This window comes from Lolium perenne, chromosome 6 (assembly GCF_019359855.2).
Source record: "Lolium perenne isolate Kyuss_39 chromosome 6, Kyuss_2.0, whole genome shotgun sequence".
In the NCBI taxonomy this organism is placed as follows: domain Eukaryota; kingdom Viridiplantae; phylum Streptophyta; class Magnoliopsida; order Poales; family Poaceae; genus Lolium; species Lolium perenne.
The window spans coordinates 240,535,946-240,547,237 of NC_067249.2; positions in this window are offsets into that span (position 1 = coordinate 240,535,946).

The following is an 11,292-nucleotide window of genomic DNA, read 5'->3' on the forward strand; positions in this document are numbered from 1 at the left end:
AGGGCATGTACAACGCGGCCGCCAACACAGGCGCTAGGGATTAGAATCCTGGCCGTTTTGCTTAGGCACGCTCCAAATCCTGGCGTCTGGGCTAGCATCGACGTTCAAACTTGCGTCGACGCTTCAGCGATGTCCTGTGCGAAATAAGCGCGGAGGACAGTGGGCGGACGGCAGTTTGGCGCCCATAATTAGCGCCTCGCGGTTGCAAGGTAGGAGGCTTATAGATAAATCTCACTTTTTGGTATTTGTTTTTTACAACTAAGCGCCCATGTTAGCATCCAGGGTTGTACATGCCCTCAGAGGACCGTGAAAACCCACAACATCCCATCGCTCAAGAAGAATCGACTTATGTTTTACGTCGAAACTGCAGGGAGAAATCGATTAATAGAGTAGTTGTGTCTGTTTCAACACGCCCCGTTTCAACAAGACACGCCAGCATTTCTTTTTTTGACCGGGGCGCGCCAGTATTTCTCAAACTTGAGGCTAAGACACACCGAAACAAACACTGCACAGCATTTCTCACTCCATCATGAACGCATATGCAAACATCATTGAACATACATTTGGTAACGACGATGACACTGACCAGAAATTTGCAAGGACCTGCTTAATCTTACGGATGGAACACACACTACGTATACATAGTCCGCAGCATATAGTACACAGCCAGACAGTGAATTCAGCAACTCACAGAGGTGGATGGCATCATGACATGCAGTTCTTGTGCTTCTTTCACAAGGGACACGAGAGTACGCCTATCAAGATTCGTGGATGTGGTAGCAGAGCTGCTGTCGGTGGAGCTGAAAACCATGTAGTAGTCGAGATCCAGCATGTCCTTAGAAGCACTGTTGAGTCTCCCTATCAAGATCTTAAACTCCTCTTAGCTTGTCAGACCCCCAGCCGCTGTGTTTTGTCACTGATATGGCCATGTTAGCGCTAGCTTAGAGCAGTGACAAGTTTTCGACGGTGGGTTTCCTTTGATCCGCTACAATCTCCTTGACCTTGTTTAGAAAGCTAGATGTATCGAACTGAGAAGCCAAATCTGAAGCTAAGAGCATCTCTAGCAGAATCCCCCCCTACCCCAAACCCTAAAAGCAGATATCCAGGCAACCCCAAAGCATATATCCGGATTGAAAATTGAAGGCTTAGATCAGAAGCGGCAAATCAAACTGCATAATTTAAACAAATATTTGCGCCAGATTTGTTCGCTACATTTGACAGAGAAAGAAGATGAAACATCGGAGCCTAGTGCTCCGCGCTCTACGATGGCGTCGCCGCGGCCGCTGAGACTACCAAAATATAGCTCACCGGGAAGCTCCGTGCCGCGGCGGCGGACCTGGCTCGAGCTCAATCGCTGTCATCGATCTAGATGTAGCAGGCGTCAGGCCCGTGAAACCATTCCTCCTTCTTCACGGCGTTGCGGTGGCTCTGCTCCTTCACCAGCTTCGTCACCGTGCCCAGGCCGAGTCGGGGACGAAGTCACCGGCCATCAATGCGGGGTCGGCAAGCTCGAGCTTGGCGGCGAGGGTGGGGATGTCGCCGTCCTCCGCGTAGTCACTCGTGTCGAACCGCAGCTCCTGGGCCTAGGCGCTCGAGCTCGACCCCTCGTTGAAGGTGAGGCGACGCGACGCGCTGGAGCTCGATGCCTCGATGCAGCTCGAGCGGCGTGGCAGCGGACCTGGGGACCTCGACGACTGCAGGTCGCGGTAAAACTGCGACTCGCGCCACGTGAATGTGCGCGACGGCTTCAGGACGTGGTGGAGGTAGTGGTATGAACCCCGGATGTGGGCGGCGTCGCAGGCCCGACGGTCTCGCTCGAGCTGCTCGGCTGCTGTTGTGGGTATACTTTATGAGTATGCCAATGATATGGTCTAGATCCGTCAAGCCCGGGTGGCCCACAGATGATGGTGGTGGTGGCTTATGGCCCACCGGGCGACCCATTTGTTGTTGATAGAAGATGGAAGAAGTCCCAGGAACAGGAGCCGGATCCTTACCGACCTATGCCAGGAGTCGGATCCATGAAGACCCATGAAGTGACCGGATCCATGATGGCAAAATAGATCTAGGTGGAGTCTTGACGTGCACAGCAATGCATATTCCGTAGTTATGCATCTTGTATTCCGGCTAGGACTCTCCGTAGAAACCCTAGATCCTGGCGTCTTTATAAGTCGGATCCTGGGAGCCCTAGAGACACAACCACAACTTATTGTAACAACGTGAAAGCGCACAGATAATTTCAGACAAGCAGCAGTAGGCTCTATCCTCGAGAAGGTGTTCCGAAGTTGGGTAAATAGCGTACCATCGTCCCGAGTGTTCTCCATCCAATGGCCCCTACTTCTTCCCCCCTCCGTGAGAATCCCTCCTCCGGGGTATCGTCGAATAGGCAACGACAGTTGGCGCCCACCGTGGGGCCAGTGGCGTCAGGAGGCCGGAACCGGGAGGGTTCCGCCATGGGAAGTTTCGACGACACCATCGCTGTGGGGTGTGTCTTGTATGCCGGCAACTTTCCGTTCGTCCCTCAGGACAAGTGCTGGATTCTGGCCAGGACCTACCCCGTCAAGCTCTCCATCGTCCCGATCGGCGGGATACACATCTTCATTGGAGAAATTTAGAAAGGATAAATTCCGATAAAAAAAATTAAAAGCGTAGATCTTTTCGAAGTAGGGATTTCTATTTTCGTGCCCTCGGTTCCTTAGTTGTGCTCAGTTTTCCCCAGCTCCTTAGTTTTTCCTCAGTTTTTCCCAAGCCTTTGTATGAAACCCGCAGAAGGAGCTCAGACAGAAGGAATCCGTTTATTTGAACGTTCCGTGCTGATGTGTGGGGCCGCGTCATCTGTGGGGCCACGTCGTGTGGGGTTGGTAGGAAGGGACCGCGTGGGATAGCACGAGACCGTGTTTGGTTGTACGTGAGAGCTAGGTTTTGTCTCTCTCGGGCCAAATTGGCATTTTTATGAGCACCTTTTTCCCTCTTTCTCTCTCTGTCTTTTTCACCAAATTAGTATCAAATCTAGAGAAGCTTCTATTTCTATCTTTCTTCAATTATTTATGCCTTTTGGCCTCGTTTTTTGCCCAATATGGTAGCAAATCTAGTAGCAAATCTAGAAGCTAGTATATGATAAAGTCGCAGCAGCATAATCAGAAAACTAAGTATAATACATAAACTGCATACAACAGCCAAAAGCAGCCAATAACATTGTTAATGTTCACGACAAACTAAGCTGGAAAAAATACAAGACGCACGCAATGTATGGCCAACAAGAAGATTAGGATACCCCAGGATGAATGAATTTGTTATTCATTCCTCATATATTTCTTCGTCGCTCCATTCGTGCATTATCCCAAGGAAATATTCATTGAACTCCCGCCGTCTGCAGTGTGCGGCCAATACATCCTCCAAACGGTATGGCCTGTGTTCATTTCTCAGACTGTAGCTTCCTAATCTATCCACATATTGTGGCCACTCATCCCAGGACTTTGTATCATGAAAGTACTCTCTGGTATAACCCAAATCCGCGTAGTAGATGCATCCAGGTCGAAGTGTCGGGTGCACTCTGGTGTCGACGGAGATACACCAGATATAATGCACGAAGAAGGCATGAATGCCAATGTTACTGACCGGATGGAGAAAGCGACTCTGAGTGTCCACACGGTACACCAATGGCATGTTGTGCATCAACACAAGCAGCAGATCACCATCCGACTTCACAAGGTAGAACTTGTCACTTCCAAGTTCTGGAAATGAAATTAGTGTCTCCATCTTGATAAAGGTTTCATGTGTGCTACCGCTGTACATTGGTGCACACTATTCTTCCGGACTCAAAATTGTCCACAGCTATTGCATACAGTTCACCATTGAACGGGGTAATGCAACGTAGACTATGGTTCTCGATCAAAAATCTTCCTTCTCCCCAATCTTCAGATATATCCTTAGTTGGAGTGCTCTCATCGACCCAACCAAGTTCCTCCGGGTCATGTCCGCAAACGAAGACCATAGTCGGGAGTTGATTACAACGACTGAATCCAGAAAAATAGATGGCATCTGCGCCTCAAACATAGTGTTCGATGTCTTTGTGAGTGGGTTCAAAAGCCGTATCTTGTGCGGCGGGTTCTTCTGGGCAAGCACGATGACGCCACGGCAAAAGCCGATGAAGTAGTATCTAAAATATATTGATAAAGATAACATTCAGCACTAAGATTGAAAATAAGAATAGATTAACCCTATAGATATGGAGGAATTTGAACCTTGCACGAACTTCAGATAGATCTATGGTGACGTAGCGGGATGTGCCGAATTAGAGGAAGGTGAACTCAGCGGCACGTGGAAGGGCGTGGTCTACCATGATCCATTCGTGCAGGTGCACGTCGGGCTCAGGTAAACCTGAGCGCCAATTTCTACAGACTTGCCTCATAGCAGAGTAGGTGTCCACGTACTCCTCATTCGCTAGTAAGCATTCGCCGATCTTGTGAAGTGGTCCATCAGCCGTGAGAGAGGCCCAGTTCACAGAGGCGCCGCGCTTGGATGCGCCGCCCTCGGAGGCGACGGGCTCGGCGGCGATGGGCTCGGCGGCGACGGGCTCGGAGGCGACGGGCTCGGGGGCGATGGCCGCTGGCGCATTCTTCTTCTCCCTCGCCGGCAGGGGAGCGCTCGTACGGCGGTTGTTTTTTTTTTGGAGAAGTTGATGGGACGTGAGAGGGTTGGTTTCGTGCGTGAGCGAGAATGAGACGTACTGTGTGCAGAGGGAGGGAGAGAGGGGCTTACGCGTCCTAAATGCGACCCGCGTCCTACGCGTCCACTATTGCACGTCTGCACCGCGACACGCGTCAACAATGGCACGTCTTCCACTTCTGCACCGCAACACGCGTCCTCGGGTCTAACCCTGGAAATTTAGATATACTCAGGTATACCCTCGAGTCATATACTAGCATTTTTTGTGTGCCCAGTTTTCGCCTTGAGTGCTAATACTGGCTAGTGCAATATACTCAGTTTTACCCTCAAGTGGCTGGTCAACAGAGAGTCAACAAATGGGATTAACTAGTTAAATGAGTTATTTAATGTGCAAAAAATTCCGAAAAAGAGTGGCACTTACTCATGGAGTCTTTAACACAAATTGCCACTTCTCAAATCATAGATAAATCAAGTTTTACCACAAATTGCCACTTCTCAAATCACCTAGTAGCTATGAAGGTGCATGGTTTTCCACAATAAGCCCTACCCAAAACAGCTTTCCCCAAAACATACTTTGTCTGAATAAGGCCATAATTTTCACACTCATGTATATTTGTATTGCAAATAGTTTGAGGTAGGCCAAGATGGGTTTCATTGTACCAAACACGCATTTTCCATTTTTTAAATCTCATATTTGAATCCCTTAGTCTGTTTACTACTCACTTACCCTTGGTTTCTTGATACTACTCAGTTTTGCCCTCTCCCTTCACAAATTCTCACAGACGCCCAACATTGCCCTGATTGGTCTAGCCGTTGTCACGCGGATCGTTCCCGCCGACCGTTGATCGTAGGATTTAACGGGCAGGATAACCCCTATCTCTCTCTCTCTGGTCGGGGCCACCACCCTCTCTCTCTCTCTGTCGGCGGTTAGCTTCCACCCTCTATGTATGCTTAAGGGTGGTTACCCAGTACGCTAAAGTTTGGTTTTCTGCATTATTTTTCACGAGCTAAATTATAAATTCTTTTAGGCATTATTTTTCACGCAAAAAATGATACACCATCACCATTTCTTGTAGCCATTACTTTGCACGCAAAAAATCCCAAAATGATAAACCATCACCAATTTGTTGTAGCCATTACTTTTCACACAAAAAATGATACACCATCACCAATTTGTTGTAGCCATTACTTTTCACGCAAAAAATGATACACAATCACCCATTTCTTGTAGCCATTATTTTCACGCAAAAAATGATACACAATCACCCATTTCTTGTAGCCATTATTTTTCACGCAAAAAATGATACACCATCACCCTTTCTTGTAGCCATTACTTTCCACGCAAAAAATGATAAACCATCACCGATTTGTTGTAGCCATTACTTTTCACGCAAAAAATGATGAATAATCACCGATTTCTTGTAGCCATTACGGTAAAATGATAAACTATCACAAATTACCATTTCTTTTAGGCATTACTTTTTACGGTAAAATGATAAACTAAATCACGAAGTTCCATTTTCGTCAAGATAGTCCGTGTTGACGCGTAAAGCACACGCCCGTTGGGAACCCCAAGAGGAAGGTGTGATGCGTACAGAAGCAAGTTTTCCCTCAGTAAGAAACCAAGGTTATCGAACCAGTAGGAGTCAAGGAGCACGTGAAGGTTGTTGGTGACGGAGTGTAGTACGGCGCAACACCAGGGATTCCGGCGCCAACATGGAACCTGCACAACACAATCCAAATACTTTGCCCCAACTTAACAGTGAGGTTGTCAATCTCGCCGGCTTGCTGTAACAAAGGATTAAATGTATGGTGTGGAAAATGATGTTTGTATGCGAAGAACAGTAAAGAACAATGTGTGCAGTTGATTGTATTCAGATGTAAAGAATGGACCGGGGTCCACAGTTCACTAGTGGTGTCTCTCCAATAAGATAAAGCATGTTGGGTGAAGAAATTACAGTTGGGCAATTGACAAATAAAGAGGGCATAACAATGCACATACATATCATGATGAGTAGTGTGAAATTCAATTGGGCATTACGACAAAGTACATAGACCGCTATCCAGCATGCATCTATGCCTAAAAATCCCACCTTCGGGTTAGCATCCGCACCCCTTCCAGTATTAAGTTGCAAACAACAGACAATGGCATTAAGTATGGTGCGTAATGTAATCAACACAAATATCCTTAGACAAAGCATTGATGTTTTATCCCTAGTGGCAACAGCACATCCACAACCTTAAAACTTTCTCACACGTCCTGCATTTAATGGAGGCATGAACCCACTATCGAGCATAAATACTTCCTCTTGGAGTTACAAGTATCAACTTGGCCAGAGCCTCTACTAGCAACGGAGAGCATGCAAGATCATAAACAACACATATATGATAGATTGATAATCAACATAACATAGTATTCCATATTCATCGGATCCCAACAAACACAACATGTAGTATTACAAATAGATGATCTTGATCATGATAGGCAGCTCACAAGATCGAACAATGATAGCACATGAGGAGAAGACAACCATCTAGCTACTGCTATGGACCCATAGTCCAGGGGTGAACTACTCACACATCAATCCGGAGGCGATCATGGTGATGAAGAGTCCTTCGGGAGATGATTCCCCTCTCCGGCAGGGTGCCGGAGGCGATCTCCTGAATCCCCCGAGATGGGATTGGCGGCGGCGGCGTCTCTGGAAGGTCTTCCATATCGTGGCTCTCGGTACTGGGGTTTTCGCGACGAAGGCTTTAAGTAGGCGGAAGGGTCGAGTTGGAGGCATCACGAGGGGCCCACACACTAGGGCGGCGCGGGCCCCTCCTTGGCCGCGCCGCCTTAGCGTGTCGCCACCTCGTGGCCCCACTTCGTATCCTCTTCGGTCTTCTGGAAGCTTCGTGGAAAAATAAGACCCTGGGCGTTGATTTCGTCCAATTCCGAGAATATTTCCTTTGTAGGATTTCTGAAACAAAAAACAGCAGAAAACAGCAACTGGCTCTTCGACATCTTGTCAGTAGGGTAGTGCCGAAAAATGCATAATAATGACATAAAGTGTGTATAAAACATGTGAGTATCATCATAAAAGTAGCATGAAACATAAGAAATTATAGATACGTTTGAGACGTATCAAGCATCCCCAAGCTTAGTTCCTACTCGCCCTCGAGTAGGTAAACGATAACAAGGATAATTTCTGAAGTGACATGCTATCATAATCTTGATCAATACTATTGTAAAGCATATGTAATGAATGAAGTGATTCGAAGCAATGGTAAAGACAATGAATAAACAACTGAATCATATAGCAAAGACTTTTCATGAATAGTACTTTCAAGACAAGCATCAATAAGACTTGCATAGGAGTTAACTCATAAAGCAATAGATTCTTAGTAGAAAGTTTTGAAGAAACACAAAGGAAGATATAAGTTTCAGCGGTTGCTTCAACTTCAACATGTTTATCTCATGGATAATTGTCAACACAAAGTAATATGATGAATGCAAATAAGCAAGTATGTAGGAATCAATGCACACAGTTGACACAAGTGTTTGCGTCTAAGACAGAAAGAAGTAGGTAAACTGACTCAACATAAAGGTAAAAGAAAGGCCCTTCGCAGAGGGAAGCAGGGATAAAATCATGTGCTAGAGCTTTTCAAGTTTTGAAATCATATAGAGAATCATAAAAGTAAAGTTTTGAGAGGTGTTTGTTGTTGTCAACGAATGGTAGTGGGCACTCTAACCCCCTCATCAAACAGAATTTCAAAGAGCGGCTCCCATGAAGGACGTTATCTCTACCAGCAAGGTAGATCATCCCTCTTCTCTTTTGTTTACACATGTACTTTAGTTTAGTTTATTTTTGTTTTTGGGTGACACTCCTTCCAACCTTTGCTTTCACAAGCCATGGCTAACCGAATCCTCGGGTGCCTTCCAATCATTCACATACCATGAAGGAGTGTCTATTTATTTTAGTTTTATTTAGAGATGACACTCCTCCCAACATTTGCTTTCTCAAGCCATGGCTAACCGAATCCTCGGGTGCCTTCCAACATTTCACATACCATGGAGGAGTGTCTATTGCAAAATTAAGTTGCTTACTGATGAATCAGAGCAAAACATGTGAAGAGAATTATTAATGAAAGTTAATTAATTGGGGCTGGGAACCCCATTGCCAGCTCTTTTTGCAAAATTATTGGATAAGCGGATGAAGCCACTAGTCCATTGGTGAAAGCTGCCCAACAAGATTGAAAGATAAAACACCACATACTTCCTCATGAGCTATAAAACATTGACACAAATAAGAGATAGTAACTTTTGAATTATTTAAAGGTAGCACATGAAGTATTTACTTGGAATGACAGAAAAATACCATGTAGTAGGTAGGTATGGTGGACAAACATGGCATAGTTTTTGGCTCAAGGATTTTGGATGCATGATACGTCTCCAACGTATCGATAATTTCTTGTGTTCCATGCCACATTATTGATGTTATCTACATGTTTTATGCACACTTTATGTCATATTCGTGCATTTTCTGGAACTAACCTATTAACAAGATGCCGAAGTGCCAGTTCCTGTTTTCTGCTGTTTTTGGTTTCAGAAATCCTAGTAACGAAATATTCTCGGAATCGGACGAAATCAACGCCCAGGTTCCTATTTTACCCGGAAGCATCCAGAACACACGAGAACCGCCAGAGAAGAGAGGCAGGGCCACCACACCACACCCCGGCGCGGCCTAGGGGGGGGGGCGCGCCCCCCTAGGGTGTGGGCCCCCCTTCGACCTTCCTGCGCCGCCTCTCCGCCTATAAAAAGCCCCTGGATCAGAAAACCCTATCACGATTGACGAAAACCACAGAAACCTTCCAGAGCCGCCGCCATCGCGACGCCAAGATCTGGGGGACAGGAGTCTCTGTTCCGGCACGCTGCCGGAGCGGGGAAGTGCCCCCGGAAGGCTTCTCCATCGACACCGCTGCCATCTCCATCACCATCTTCACCGCCATCGATGCCTCCATGATGAGGAGGGAGTAATCCACCCCCGAGGCTGAGGGCTCCGCTGTAGCTATGTGGTTCATTTCTCTCCCATGTACCTCAATACAATAATCTCATGAGCTGCTTTACATGATTGAGATTCATATGAGTTTGTATCACAATTTATCTATGTGCTACTCTAGCAAAGTTATTAAAGTAGTTCTATTCCTCCTGCACGTGTGTAAAGGTGACAGTGTGTGCACCGTGTTAGTACTTGGTTTATGCTATGATCATGATCTCTTGTAGATTGCGAAGTTAACTATTGCTATGATAATATTGATGTGATCTATGCCTCCTACATATGCATGAAGGTGACAGTGTGCATGCTATGTTAGTACTTGGTTTAATCTGTTGATCTATCTTACACTACAAGGTTACTAAAATATGAACAGTAATTGTGGAGCTTGTTAACTCCGGCATTGAGGGTTCGTGTAATCCTACGCAATGTGTTCATCATCCAACAAAAGTGTAGAGTATGCATTTATCTGTTCTGTTATGTGATCAATGTTGAGAGTGTCCACTAGTGAAAGTGTAATCCCTAGGCCTTGTTCTTAAATACTGCTATCGCTACTTGTTTACTACTGCTGCGTTACTACTGTTTGTTTACTGTTTTACTGTGTTACTACTGCTGCAATACCACCACCATCAACTACACACCATCAAGCTATTTTCTGGCACCGTTGCTACTGCTCATATATATTCATACCACCTGTATTTCACTATCTCTTCGCCGAACTAGTGCACCTATTAGGTGTGTTGGGGACACAAGAGACTTCTTGCTTTGTGGTTGCAGGGTTGCATGAGAGGGATATCTTTGACCTCTTCCTCCCTGAGTTCGATAAACCTTGGGTATCCACTTAAGGGAAAACTTGCTGCTGTTCTACAAACCTCTGCTCTTGGAGGCCCAACACTGTCTACAGGAAAGGAGGGGGAACGTAGACATCAAGCACTTTTCTGGCGCCGTTGCCGGGGAGGAAAGGTAAAAGGCACTCATACTTCGGTTCCAGGTAAAGTACTTTTCTGGCGCCATTGTGTTTGCGCTCGAAGCTATTTCCTTTAGATCCTGCAATTGCATCTTTTTGTTTCTTGTTTACACTAGTAAGGCATAATGGAAAACATCTGTGAGCTCTTTGTACTATTTCCTGAGTCAAGACATGAATGGTTTAATGCAAAAATTAAAAAACCCATGGAACATGTTAGCATGAATACTTTGAATACCATTGTTGCTAATGATATGGAAAATTCTAAGCTTGGGGAAGCTGGTTTTGATGAGCATGATCTTTTTAGTCCACCAAGCATTGAGGAGAAAATTTTCTTTGATGATACTTTGCCTCCTATATATGATGATTATAATGATAGTGGTCTTTTGGTGCCACCTACTATGGAGAGTAAATTTTGTTGTGATTATACTATGCCTCCTACACTTGATGAGAATAATAATGATAGCTACTTTGTTGAATTTGCTCCCACTACAACTAATAAAATTGATTATGCTTATGTGGAGAGTAATAATTTTATGCATGAGACTCATGATAAGAATGCTTTATGTGATAGTTATATTGTTGAGTTTGCTCATGATGCTACTGAAAGTTATTATGAGAGAGGAA